General features: G+C 42.0%; 1 protein-coding gene across 1 annotated transcript in view; it reads right to left on the bottom strand.

Annotated features, from left to right (window-relative positions):
• KCNB2 (potassium voltage-gated channel subfamily B member 2) overlaps positions 1-15114 on the bottom strand; it is a gene marked incomplete at both ends in the record, with an annotated part of 372969 nt that overhangs the window by 191741 nt on the left and 166114 nt on the right. The window lies entirely within an intron of this gene.

The raw sequence follows: 15114 nt of genomic DNA, 5'->3' as shown, positions 1-15114 counted from the left end.
AGGAGTGCACCTTTCATATGCAAACTACCCAATCCAGAGAGCACACCCTAACCACCTCCATTACCCAGATTTACACTCTGGGCCACTATTCTGCTCTAATCCCCCCTGGGCCATATGCCCGACTACTAAGGATAGCCCCCAAACCCAAGTGCCTGCTGAAAATATTCAAACTATCCATCTAAGCCTGCTTGCCCTGCTTCACCCAGTCCTTCCAGTGGAAATGACAATAAAGACACTTGCCTATATTTCCTCCACTCCCTCTGCCTCCTGACTGACCCTGGTGCTTCCCCAGGTGGCCCTGAATGGTATGCTGTGCCTCCTGTTTCTTGGGGTCTGTAAGTATAAAAATATTTTTCCTTCATGGCACACATGTCTGTGTGTCTTACCATACCTGATTTAAACAAATTCCACGTACCCTTTTAAAACACCCCACTAACTCCTTAAGATTATATCACATTTCCCCTGGAATTGTGATCAAATAAACCTTTACTTGGAATGGCCTGGAATGAATGGGAGGGGCATTAAACTGAGGCTTCAGGATAATAAAATTTAGCTAGAAGAAAATTCAGTTTTTTGGATGGTTAGTCTACACAATGCTTGGAAACATTCAGGTGATTCAATTTTGTGACTTTCCATCTAGAAGTCAGCTGTCATGTGGCCATAATATTCCATGGAGTTCTTCAGTCAAAGTAGGCCTAGCAACCAGAGAAAGATAGATTGCAGCTCTTTCACAGAGTGGTGTCATCGTCCAGAGGCTCCACCTCACAGCTGTCCCACATGTTGGGAAATGGGGGAGGCGGAGTTTCTGTGCCCTGCTCAAGGTCATCGGGAACACTGATACATAAGGGCACACATCTCCTAACCCATTAGGCAAGAAGACATGAAGTTCTTTACGTCATCTTCCCACTGAGTCACCCAGTTTTTGTTGTCATTTGTTGTTTTTTGGTGCTTTTTGCTAGTACACACAAATATTTTGAAAAGTCGACATCAGGCTCTGATTCTAAATGTTAAGGACATTGAGGTTCTATTTACGACTGCGTTCAATTGGACAAAAGGATGAGCTAGGGTTGCCTTTTTCTCAGTGTTTTCCGTGATATTTTTGTCATCTGCACAATGTAACATTTGCCAGGCATAGGCAAATAACCAACTTGCACTCAGTAGAGGACAGCATAGAATCATGACCCTTGTCAGCTAGGAAAAGGAAGCACACAGAAAGACTGCTTGGAAAAAAAGAGTGTGAGGCCTAGAGGTGGGCAACATGAATCTATAATACCTTTAAAATGATGCTGTTCCATGGCTAAAAAAATTCAAGCAGTGAGTACTGTGTCTTCCTTACTCAAGCAGCTGTACCGAAGTGTACTGAGGACTGTTACACAGAATGGGTGATTAATTACAAGTCTGATTTGAGGGGTTCCACTGTGTAGGAAAAAATTTGAGTGGACTTTGTCCCTGGTTCTTGGGAGGGGGCTAGCTAAACCCCGAGAATTTCCAGTGTGATAGGAGTGTCGTTGTTGTTTTTCATCATGGGCCCCTCAGACCATACTTAAGAGTTTATGCTAATGAGGTGACTCAGGATGGGTCATACCAGAAAGACTGACCATGTCCTTAGAGGGTTGAAGCTTTGAGCCACGTGATATCAGATCTAACCCTGGAGAGGACTGGGAGGCTGGAAATTGAGTGCAAACTCCCAGCCAATCATTTGATCAGTCATACCTACTTAATGAAACCCCAATAAAAACTCTTGAACACTGAAGCTTGGGTGAGCTTCCCTGGTTGGCAATTCTCTACATATTGTCACACATCAATATGCTAACTGGGTAATTCATCCCTGAGGATAACAGAAGTTTCGTGGTTGGAATCTTGCCAGACTTTGCCCTATGTGTCTCTCCTAATTTGTATTCTTTTGCTATAATAAAACTATAATCATAAGCACAGTTCTTCCAGTGAATTCTGTGAGTCTTTTTGGTGAATTATCAGATCTGAAGGGGTAGTGGGAAAGCCTGAATTTGTAGCCAGTTGATCAGAAGTGAGGGTGGCCCTGGGGATCCCCGAACTTGTGGCTGGTGTCTGAAGTATCTAGGAATACAGATGCCCTCAAATATTCATATTCATCCTCTCTCTCATTCCCTCCCTTCTAATGAACACTATACGTATATTTATGATAGAAACTCCTCATTATACATTTATTTTTATTAATGCAGTTTTCGTGTGTGCTCACTTCACTCCAATTTTGCCAAGGATTCACTTAGTTTCTTTTTCTAGGTGGGTGGGTAGTTGGCATCAGATCTTTCTGGATGGGGGAGGGAAGGGATCCCAGTATGCCTATATATATATATATATATATATATATATATATATATATTTTTTTTTTTTTTTTTTTTGCGGTACGCGGGCCTCTCACTGTTGTGGCCTCTCCCGTTGTGGAGCACAGGCTCCGGACGCGCAGGCTCAGCGGCCATGGCTCACGGGCCCAGCCGCTCCGCGGCATATGGGATCCTCCCAGACCAGGGCACGAACCCGTATCCCCTGCATCGGCAGGTGGACTCTCAACCACTGCACCACCAGGGAAGCCCCCAGTATGCATATTTAATTCAGAAGGTGAGAGACAAGCTGTGGTAGCAAAGTGTTGCCTTCTTTTCACCTGTGTTCCAAGTCTCCTCAGACTCTGTCAAACAGGACCAAGTAGCTGGGTGATGCTGGCAGTATCTGCAGCAGTGCAGGGACAAGCTAGTAGGTAGGATCAAGTGAATCAGCCTACAAGACTACTGCAAACAGAATAAAACTCAACCAACTCTCATGGCCAAAGGGAACCTAGGATCTGGCTTACCTCTATGACTTCCTGTCATTGTGCATTAGGCTCTAGCCACACTGTCCCCCTACTTTCCCCTCAACCACTCTGAGTCTGTTCTTGCTTCAGGTCCCTGGCAATTGTTTTCTCTCTGGAATGCTCTTTCCTTGTGACTCATATGGTGGCTCCTTCTCAGCGGGTCCATTTCAGCTCCAATGTCACTTCCTCCCAGAGGTATCCCCGGCCATACTTGATAAAGCTCACACGTAAGCATGAAATGACAGGGACTTTGCCTATCTTGTTCACACCGAATCCCTGGCACACAGAATAGTAGGTAGCGGCTATCAGTGAATTGAGGGCTGAATGAAGAGCATTCACCAGGTGCTCTCACCGTGGGACTTGGGGTGAGATCTAGAGGAGATGTCCAAGATTCATTTCCTCTCTTAAGGAACTGTGGAAACTGAGTCACATGTACATGTGAAATAGGGAGCTCCAGCCATTTCTGTGGCTGCTTATGCTCTCCAAGAGTTGTTCAAGGTTGTGCCCTTGGTCTTCTTGTCTGTCTTCCTGCCTCATGGATCTAGCCTTGCCCAGACTTCAAACAGTACCCCTATGCAGCTGACTCCTAAACTGCCCCTGACAATCTTAGCAAAATATGATAGTCCTTTTCTTCTTCCTTCCTCCCTCTCTACCTCCCTCCCTCTCTACCTCCCTCCCTCTCTCTCCCTCTTCCTTTTATTTTTAAAAAATTAACATTGTCTCCCAGGAAGCATAAATTAGAGGCCAAAAAAAAAAAACCCATAAAAACTGATAAGGAGGGCTTCCCTGGTGGCACAGTGGTTGAGAGTCCGCCTGCCGATGCAGGGGACACGGGTTCGTGCCCCGGTCCGGGAGGATCCCACATGCCGCGGAGCTGCTGGCCCGTGAGCCATGGCCGCTGAGGCTGCGCGTCCAGAGCCTGTGCTCCGCAACGGGAGAGGCCACAACAGTGAGAGGCCCGCGTACCGCAAAAAAAAAAAAAAAAAAAAAAAAACCTGATAAGGAAATCGAAAAAAAATGTATGGGAAAATAAGATATAAGATTCAGGGCTTCAAAATTTAGTAATCTTATACCATGAAATATAGGGCCATATTAACTTATGGAAAAAGATTTATGGTGCGATTATTTTCCTATATTATTCTTAGGGCACAGCTTTACCAAGATTTAATGGAAGTGATGGATATATTTTAAAGTATAGTTGTATTTGTATAATAATAAGTAAAACTTCAGGCAATTTGATAGTATGTATACAAAATATCATAGCTGAGCTGTAGTGTTAAAGGCAGAATAAATACCAATGGTTAGTTGCCCGTCTCAGAAGAAAAAAATGGAGAAAGCAAAGAACTTAAAATGAATTAAAATTTATCCAATTTAGAATCAAATAAAAATGCCATAGGCCCAGTGCGAAGGAATATTCTTGGATTGGAATTTGTTCAACACCCTAAATTTAACCAGCTGCGATTCCTTTCTAAGTGGCATCCAATACAACTTTTTGAAATAGAGGGTGTGCTTTTAAAGGGAAATTGGTATGGAAAATGAAACAAAACCTCCCTGGAATATTTATGCCTTAAGATAAACAGATGCAGTTTTTTTTTCCATTATGTTCAACATATATTACAGAAGATACAGGTCGTAGTTAGGAATAACATAAAAACGAGCAGTCATGTGTTTTCATCCTGGACCATAACTGCCTAGAATATTGCCATCATTTATAACTTGTGTTGTGGACAGGCAACTTTAGTGTCATCTGGTTGCTCCTTCCTGGGAGGGGGAATCAGCCAGCCAGAGAGGCAAAAGGCCAGCTTACTTTTGCCTCTGGTTCTGGCAAAAGGCCAGCTTACTTTTGCCCCTAGGGTAGGGTGGGAAGTGTCATCCATGGTAAGTAAAAATTCCCGGGCTGCACCAACCATGGGTACAAAGTCTTAATTTATTCCTTACGGTGTTAGGAACACTAAGCAAAGATAATCTCTAACCTAGCCAAACTATTTCTCAAGTGTGAGAGCAAAACACATTTTCAGAAAGAGGCGGTGAGAATGTTTATTACAGACCTGTACTTGAAAGAATTACTAAAGAATGTACCTCAAGAAAAGGAAACCTGAACACAGAAGGAAGGAATGGGATTCAAGGATCAATAGTGACAAACCACTATGTATAAAATAAATAAGCAACAGGATACATTGTACAGCACAGAGAAATATGGCCATCATTTTGTAATAACTTAAAGTGGAATAAATCTACAAAAATATTGAATCACTATGTTGTACACTTGAAACTAATATAATACTGTAAATCAATTATACTTTAATAAAAAAGGGTCAATCGTGAATAAGTATTTTTTTAAACTGTGTCAAAATCTAAACTCGTCTTAACTGAAGCCATAATCACAATGCAAGGTAAAAACAGGGTAGCAAAAACATGCACAATTTTAAATATAAGCACAGACAACAGCGTCACTGATTCTGTCCATGGAGTTAAGAAAGAGGTGACTTTTGAATTGAGAATCAAAGGATGAGCAGGGATTTAGCAGGCAACAAGAGGAAGAAGGAAATTTTAAAAAGTAAAGCTCCCAAGTATGATGGCACGTGGCATTGTTCTAGAAATGGCAGAGTAGCTCACAAACCGGGTGTTTGCTGGAAGGTGGCAGAATAAAGGCTGGAAAGACAAGCGTGAAACCTGGTCTCCTTCCTCTCAAACCAATGCCATCAGAGTCAGCTTGCGCAAAACGCCAGGTTACAACCAGAACTCTTAGGGAGATATAGAAAACATATGAAGTTGAAACATAGCCCCAGCCCTACCAAATCATATGCAATTTTCCAGATTTATCATCTTTCTTTTTGTACCTCCAGGCCATTTCCTCTGCATGAAATGCATTCCCACTCTCTTCTGCTTAATTCCTACTCATCCATTTAAAAATATCCTCTTGGGGGAAATCTTCTCTCACCCCAAAAAGTTTCGCGCTCCTCCTCTTTGTTTCCAAGTATCTCTGTCTTTAACCATATGATAGCAATTTCACACTGTATTGAAATCTCTTATATATTTGTTTAATTCCCTTATTATCCTAGGTTTTTTCTTTTTTTTTTTTTTTTTTTTTGCGGTACGCAGGCCTCTCACTGTTGTGGCCTCTACCGTTGCTAAGCACAGGCTCTGGACGCGCAGGCTCAGTGGCCATGGCTCACGGGCCCAGCCGCTCCGCGGCATGTGGGATCCTCCCGGACCAGGGCACGAACCCGTGTCCCCAGCATCGGCAGGCAGACTCTCAACCACTGCGCCACCAGGGAAGCCCCTATCCTAGTTTTTAAAGTGAGGATGTGGATCTGAACCTTATTAACATTTGTGTCTCTAGTGCCTAATGTGAAACCTAGGCATACAATAGGTGCTTAACGAATATTTGTTGAATGAATTCCATTATGAGGGTGGTGGCAGATGGCAGGTAGATCTTCTTCAGGAGGGCTGAAAGATGTGACTACAAGAAAAAAAATTATAGAGCCCAATAGGGTGGAGTCATTATGGGATGATGTCTATGAAACCATTCGGGAGATAGGTGAGATAAACTTATCTACTAAATATCCCAATATGTCCTAAAGCCAGAACCTATCACTTCATACTTGAAAGGCAAATTTAAAGAAAACAGGAAAATGGATCTTTCAACCTTAATAAGTGGTATAGTTGGAAAATGTAAATATTTTTAAAACTATTAATACTAGAGATGATTATCCATAAAGAATACTTTAAAGTTACATCCTTCCTAAATGTGATGTCAGGGTGAAAAGCACATCCTATGCCATCATGTTCTTAGATGCCCCTATTGAAGAAACACTCTTTGTCGGGTTACAACACTGATGTAATTTAATATGATAAAACTATTTTTAGCTTAATTCTTGGTTCAGTGTGCTGTTCTTTTTGCCAGGGAGTCTCAGACTTGACTCTGTTTGCCCTGTTACTGAGTTGCAAAATGATGCCAAAGCAACCAATTAATGTGTATCACCATATGCTGGCTGTGTACAATCACAGCAGGACAGCTAGGGGTGAGCTGGGAGTGGTTTGCCTTTCTCCCAGAGATTGGTAGAGGGTAGGCAGGGCTTCTTGTGAGACCTCACCATAATGCATCCCTGTTTGCAATGGCCAGGGGCTGGCTCTGAAATGGAGAAGTAAACCCTGGGGAGAGCTGAGAAAGGAGGAAACAGACTTGGGGCTGGCAGGTGCTATATTAGAGGACAACTTAGACAACTTCTCTTTAAGCATCAGGAAACAATCTTACAAGCCACTTCTGGTAGAATGAGCAATCAAGGAAGAATGTGATAATCAACTCCCAGAAGGACTCCCTGCCCAGAGTCAGAGCTCAGGGCGAGTTGCACGGGCTGGTACACACTTTTAATAAAAAACAGTAAGACACATGTTTGTAGTTTAGAATCTATAGGTAGTTATTTCCTCTAAAATGAGGGCTCTTAACCATTTTTTGAGGGGTCATAAAGCTTCTGGGAAGCTGATGGACATCATGGACTGTATTCTGGGGAAAATGCACGATTCCCCACATACACAACACTGGGTACCCTGTTCCCCCTCCTCAGAGAGCTCCTCAAGTTGAGAACTCCTTAAAGAAATCTACGAAGACTGTATTTGTTTAAAGTTTGTCAATTTGAGTAAAGGGAAAGATTTTTGGCATAAATAGTCTGAAAATTCTTGATTCTAAATCCGTGGTGCATGTCTGCAGTGAGTAGAGGGCTGCCATTTTGAAAAACAGGAAAACCCCTCACCTCACTCATTTTTTAGTGACACCCAATAGGGGTGCTTCTAAATTGCAGTAAAAATGTCATCAAAAGTAAGGAATCTGAAAAACAAATGCTATGAGTTCATAGCTACATAAGAATCAAGTACTAAGACCTGTATATTCTTCTGAGGAGAGGGAATCCAGACTATTGTCTGTTCTTGAACCTACAGCAGGACAGTTCTCCACAAATGTCATTCCAAACCCACTTCCATTTCTATGTGCAACTGCTAGTTAGTACTAATTAATTTAGTAATCTTCCCATCCTATTGCAGAGGACCTGACTTACGACTCATAACTAAGGTCACTGTACCTTCCATGCTGTCAGGAAGTTGGTAATTATAATAGCTGAAACTAAACATTGAATCTGGCTATCTACTAGAAAACATCACAGAAAGGATCTCCATTCTCTTTAAATATGCTACTGAGAATATCTGTTTTCAACTAATTTGCATTAATGAACACTGGCTAAGTAGGCATGTTTACAAGCTGTGAAGGTGTAACCTTGTCTCACAGTAACTCTGAATTGAAGCCAAGATTTTAAGCAGAACAGGCAATTGATTTTGCCCATAAGGAGCATTCATTACTTAACATAGTTGGCAAAATCCATATATTATCAATCACAACTAATAGTCCTTGTTTGGAATGCAAGTACATTGTTTATTTAGCTCAGAAATTACTTGCAAACTCAACTATAACCCAAACTTATGTTAGGAATCAGCTGCAGGTATCATTAGATTCTTGCATAAAAAGTCTATGATGCAGGCTTCCCTGGTGGCGCAGTGGTTGAGAGGCTGCCTGCCGATGCAGGGGACATGGGTTCGTGCCCCGGTCCGGGAAGATCCCACATGCCGCGGAGTGGCTGGGCCCGTGAGCCATGGCCGCCGAGCCTGTGCGTCCGGAGCCTGTGCGTCCGGAGCCTGTGCTCCGCAACGGGAGAGGCCACAGCAGTGAGAGGCCTGCGTACCGCAAAAAAAAAAAAAAAAAAAAAAGTCTATGATGCTTAAATATCCCAAGAAAAATACTTTTTACTGATTATAAAGTATATTTTAAATAACTTTGGTTTTTTGTATGTCTAGTCACACAAACACAAACAACCACAATAGAAAAGCAAAAGAACAATAACGACTGCATTTCAAATATTGCACAATTGTGAAACTGGCTTACTATGTAAATTATACAAATGTAAGTATAAGTATATATGAATATTTTATAATATGTATATACGCAGTTGAGATCTACTGCAGCAGAGTTCTCCCAAAGAAATCTCTGACATTAATCAGAAATAACTAACCATTCGGGACTTCCCTGGTGGCGAAGTGGTTAAGAATCAGCCTGCCAATGCAGGGGACATGGTTTCAAGCCCTGGTCTGGGAAGATCCCACATATTGTGGAGCTACTAAGCCCGTGTGCCACAACTACTGAGCCTGTGCTCTAGAGCCCGCGAGCCACAACTACTGAAGCCCATGTGCCACAACTACTGAAGCCCCCGAGCCCTAGAGCCCATGTTCCCCAACAAGTGAAGCCACCGCAATGAGAAGCCTGCGCACCTCAACAAAGAGTAGCCCCTGCTCGCTGCAACTAGAGAAAGCCTGCGCGCAGCAACGAAGACTGAATGCAGCCAAAAAAAAAAAAAAAAAAAGAAAAGAAAGAAATAACCATGTGTAGTATGTTAATTTGGCTCATTTGTGTGTTTTATTTTTAATCTTTTTTTATTGAGATATGATTGACATACATCACTGTATAAGTTTAAGGTGTACTGCATAATGGTTTGACTAAAATAGATTGTGAAATGATTACCACAATAAGTTTTGTTAATATCCATCACCTCATGAAGATACAATAAAAAGAAAAGGAAAACAATTTTTTTCTCCTTGTGATGAGAACTCTTAGGATCTATTCTCTTAACGACTTTCCTATATATCATACAGCAGTGTTAACTACAGTCATCATGTTGTACATTACATCCCTAGTACTTTTTATCTTATAACTGTAAGTTTGTACCTTTTGACCATCTTCCTCCAATTCTGCCTCCTCTCACCATCACCTCTGGTAAATACAAATCTTATCTCTTTTCCTCTGAGTTTTGCTTTTGTTTTTGTTTGTTTGTTTGTTTTTTCAGATTCCACATATAAGTGAGACCATACAGTATTTGTCTTTCTCTGTCTGACTTATTTTATTTAGCATAATGCCTTCAAAGTCCATTCATGTTGTCACAAATGGCAGGATTTTCTCCTTATTTTTATGGCTGAAATATATATCTTTATCTATATATCTCACACCTTCTTTATCCAGTCATCTGTTGATGGACATTTAGGATGTTTCCATGTCTTGGCTACTGTAAATGGTGCCGCATTAAACACGGGAGGGCAGATATCTTTTCAAGTTAGTGTTTTTGTTTCCTTTGGATATATTCCCAGAATTGGAATTGCTGGATCATATGGTAGTTCTACTTTTAATTTTTTGAAACTCCTCCACAGTTTTCCACAGTGGCTGTACCAATTTACAAGCCCACCAACAGTGCACATGGGTTCCCTATACTCCACATCCACATCAGCGTTCGCTATCTCTTGTCTTCTTGCTGATGGCTTGAAGTTATATCTCCCTGTGGTTCTGATGTGCATTTTCCTAATGACTAGTGATGTGAGCATCTTTTCATGTACCTGTTGCCCACGTGTATGTCTTCTTTGGAAAAATGTCTGCTTGGGTCTTTTGCCCATTTCTTATTTGGATTATTTGTTTTTTTGCTATTGAGTTGTATGTGTTCTTTACATATTTTTAGTATTAAAGCCTTATCAGATATATGGTTCAGAAATATATTTTTTCCCATTCTGTCGGTTGTCTTTTCACTTTGTTGATTGTTTCTTTTGTTGTGTAGAAGCTTTCTAGTTTGAGGTAGTCTCACTTGTTTATTTTTTATTTTCTAACTTGTGCTCTAGGTGTTATAGCCAAAAAATCATTGCCAAGACACATGTGAAAGAGCCTTTTTCCTATGTTTTCTTTCAGGAGTTTCATGGTTTCAGGTCTTATGTTAAGTCTTTAATCCATTTTTGTGAATGATGAAAGACAAGGGTCCAGTTTCCTTCTTTTACATGTGAATATCTAATTTTCCCAGCACCATTTATTGAAGAGACTGCCTTTTCTCCACTGAGTATTATTGACTCACTTGCTTGTTTTCTTGCTGAAGGAGAAATGGGCCTTAGTCTCTGAGTTTTTACCAAGTACCCTGGATGACTCTGATACACAGTAAGGTTTGAGAATCACTGATGTCAACAATATCTTGTTAAGTTATAGCTTCATCATTTTAGCGTTGGATACCTTTACCCAGGCTGAGAATCAAGGCTGATGTGTAGATTCTTGAGGGAAATGAGAAATTATTACCATGTTTTTTAAGATACACAATGACTTTCATGAGTAAAATAATAAGTTTTGCTGGGAAATGATGTGATTCCAACTGCTTGTAATCAAAGTACTTGTGAAAGCCCCAATACTTATCTATAGCAAAGCACGAAAAATAATGTAAAAGTCACTTCCTGGTGACTAATTTTTATTTGTAAAAATTCAAAATATTGTGTTAAAAAATGGAACTGCACTCTTGGATGCTATTTAAAATTGTGAAGACTATAGATTGGGGAGTATGCGATTTAAATAGATGGGGCGGTAGAAGGTGACTATAATTTGACTGTGAATCACGGTGGTGTTCACAGGAAGATTGTGACAAAAAGACAATGGGGCCCTGCTGTCCATTATAAACCACTGAATTGACTATAGATAAATGCATTTTGTCTTTTGAGTGGAAGCCACCTATCAAATTTCCCCCATAGCCTGCTTTGTTCATAGTAATGAAAATGCACTTTGTACAGTACAAGCTGCCTACTTCATTAGCACAAGCCTGCGTGGACCACCTGCCTGGCTCTAGCGGGGGAGAATAAGGGAGAAAAAAAGCCCATATTTTTCTAAGATGGCTGACTTTTATCTGAAACTACTGAAAGTCTTTCCTTGTTACTGTGAGATGCCGCATGCACCACTCAGCCAGGTAACCCCCTAGAGCATACCCCAGCACAGTGGCACTGATTTCCTCTTTAAAGAGGTCATCAGCTCAGTCTGGATGCTTGGTACTGAAGACTCAGAGGCAATAGCAATGAGTCACATTCAGCTTTCTTCTTCCAGGGACACGCGGATATACGCATTGGCATCGCGCTATGGATTCTGTGGTTCAAGTGTTGAAATGGTCATGGTCACATCCAGGCTCTTAAAAATAACTTTTCAGTACAGAAAACAGGTAGGAAATGTTCAGACAATTCTTTAAAAAAATATTTTCGAAGCACCAAATGACACAGACGTCCTACTTTTGCATCAGACTGTTTGTAACTTCATATAAATGCTCTTTGGAAGCAGGGACTCTAGTGGAACCAGTCTGATAACAATGGGAAAATGTTTTGAAATGGTTGAAATCAAGGTTTCATCACAAGAACAAAGAGGATAGGCCAAGGTGGTGTACTGATGTGAGCTTGTATTTTCACCAAAGCTGCCCCATACAGATTGAGCCTTTGCTGCCAATCTAAAGCACTTTTGAAATGGTAATGCTGTGTTTGCAGTCTTGATGGATGAAATACCCTTATGGCTGAATCTCTGCTAGGGTTGATAATGAGACTGTTTTTACATCTTAAAGGAGTAGCTAATTCCTAATCTAAATGTTGTCTATTCCAGATTGCACATGATAAATACTCCATAAGCAATCTTCCAAATCAGTTCAGCAGCCTGGGGAAGGATGGAGGAAGAGTCGCCTTTAAGCAAAACCAGAGACTATAAAAAGAGCTGGATCAAAAAGTAGACTCCCGATTGCACACCCACTGTGGTTGGGCTGACAAAAATAGCCACTTGCACAGATTTAGTTCTCTTCAATGTCAGGCTTCCCCCTCCAACCACCCTGGCTCCCTCACTCCTCCAGCTCCTTAAATGATTTCTATGGTGTGTTCAGTGCTCCTAGCAGGCGCCTTAGAGTCATCAACACCAAAGGCAGGGCTACATCAGAAGCTGCAACTGAGGCTGCTGGCTCAGAATACTCCTCCCCCTCCTCCCCCTTCTCCTCCCCTCCCCCTCCTCTCCTTCTCCTCCCCCTCCCCCTCCTCCCCTCCTCCTCCCCCTCCTCCCCCTCCCTCCTCCCCTTCTCCTCCCCCTCCTCCTCTCCCTTCTCCCCCTCCTCCTCCTCTCCTCCTCCCTCCCCCCATCCTTTGCCTCTTAGCTGCTCCAACAACCACCTTCCTGGGAAGGGATGCCTTTTTAGTGCTAACATTTAGAACATGTGTACAAGGTGCCAGGCACTGTACCAAATGCTTTAATACACGACTTCCTGAGTCCTTCCACAGCCCTGTGAAGAAATGATGGCTCAGATAAATAACTAGTTCAAGGGCACACACTTAATTAGTGGTAGAGCGGATTCTGATATTGGAACCCTGCTTTCAGCCATTATTCTGTGCTACCTGTTTGGTCAAGAATGGAAAACTCATGACCTATTCAGGTTAGTGCCCTCTTAGGGGGGGTTGCCAACCAGCCCTACATTCCTTCCACACATCCCAAACCAAAACCAGCGTTCTTGAGTCTAGCTGATTTGTATTTAAAAAAAGATAATATAGGTGAAAAGTAAAGAAATAAAGGGATGCAGTTTTGCTAAAACTTGGAATATACCCTGAGGATACATGGCTTAAAGGTGATGAATGGAGTTTTAGTTCTTCGTATAACACCTGTCCACGCTAAATAACCATAACCTTAGCATTTGCAGAGCCTCCCTTCTTTCTTGTCTTCCTTTTCCCATCCTTTTCTATTTCTCCCCCCGCCCCCCGCCAATCTCTCTCTTACAGATTCATTTATTTATTCGTGCATGTATCTGTTCTATTACCTCTTCAGTGCTTTCGACATACCAGGCACAGTGCTGGAGGCTGAAGATACAAAGATAAAATGACTGCCCTCAAAATGCTTACTTTTTAGCTGGGGAGACAGAGAAGTCACAGTAATAGTGCAGGCTGATACCTCTTATGACAGCACGTCACACTGGGTACCATCCTAGCTCCTAGGATGGATAGTCAGTCAGTCCAGCCTTAGGCAGGTACAAAATGCTCTTGCATGTCTTATTTTTCACAGCATGCCTATGTTTAATATTAATCTCAAGCACGGTTGAGAAAACAGTTAAAAGAAGGAAGTCAGTCTTCTGCAACCTATTCCTTCCCCCAAGTCCTCAGAATCACCACCAGCAGCTTCAACATCATACTCACTGTAAACATGGGCCTGGTGAGAGGTTCTAAGTACTTTGTCAGCCAATCAGTCCCTGTGGTCAGAAATCTTTTGAAAAAAAAATCTATCTCTCTAGTAGGCCTCTCAGTTCTATTAGTCACAATTTCTTTAATGTCTAAACGTCCAAAGGGTAGAGAGTGACCACCACAATGTTGCCAAGTGTTTCCTAGAAGCCTGTGGCTGCCTCCTAGCAGGGGAGTCAGGTCAGAGTAAAGACTGGCTCTATGACCACAGGTTGGGACCCAAAGCAAGCTCAGCCTCACCTTCCCTTGGGAAGTCTGGAGTCTGAGCTGACGGACGGAGAAACTGCAGTGTTCTTACAGGGTTCTGGCTAAGAAGTAGCACCCGCCAACTAAAGACCTGACACTTGACACATAGTAAACTGCCCCAGAAGAGACAACTGTGGGATCATGTAAAGAAGCAACTCCCAAAAGAACGAAAGAAAACATCTTCCATGGGAAGTGAACAAAACACCCTATACCACATAGAACCAACTTCACGAGTGTGGCTGCAGTGACTTCCAACCAACGTATCCTCTTGGCATCTGAAGCGGAAGAAGAATCAGCAGGGAACTTAGATCCAACTGTGTGAAAACGTCTTCCATTCTGCAAAGATGAATTAGAGAAACTCACAGGCGCTACCAGATGCCACATGACTTCAGCAATGGCTGTCTTTAGGCAGTTGGTTCCTAGTAACCTAAGTGGCCCCAGACTGACAGGATTGTCATGGCAGGGATCCAGCTTACGAGGCATGACATCAAAGAATCAGAGTTTCTAAAATCAATGATCTGTTCAAACACAGAACACTTTCTATGAGAAGTTCTGCTGATCTTTTATTAAATATCTATTGATTTGATGTGTTTTTCTCTCCTCTTCTTAGCTCATGTCTCACAGTTGTGCTGAGAGGATACCTTATCACCCCACGTTGCCTGAGAGACAACAGAGGCTGAGGAAGGTTAAACGATGTGTTCACACCCACACTGAGCACTGCCCTGCACCTGTGAGGAAACACTGCACCGCCTCACAATAGCCATCCTTGAGCAAGTGGCCTTGCTCAAATCAGCTCCTAAACTGGTACCTTTTATAGAAAGTGTCTCTCTTCTTGTTTGTGAAATATTTTTCCAAACAGAGTAACACTTGGTTAATGGGCAAACTTTATGTGAAATATTTTTCCAAACATAATAACACTTGGTTAATGGCAGATCCTTCCATGTTTAACATATAATGATGAT

The sequence above is a fragment of the Mesoplodon bidens genome, assembly GCF_964165515.1.
Source record: "Mesoplodon bidens genome assembly, chromosome: 16".
Classification (NCBI taxonomy): Eukaryota; Metazoa; Chordata; class Mammalia; order Artiodactyla; family Ziphiidae; genus Mesoplodon; species Mesoplodon bidens.
This window is presented reverse-complemented; position numbering and strand designations above follow the sequence as displayed.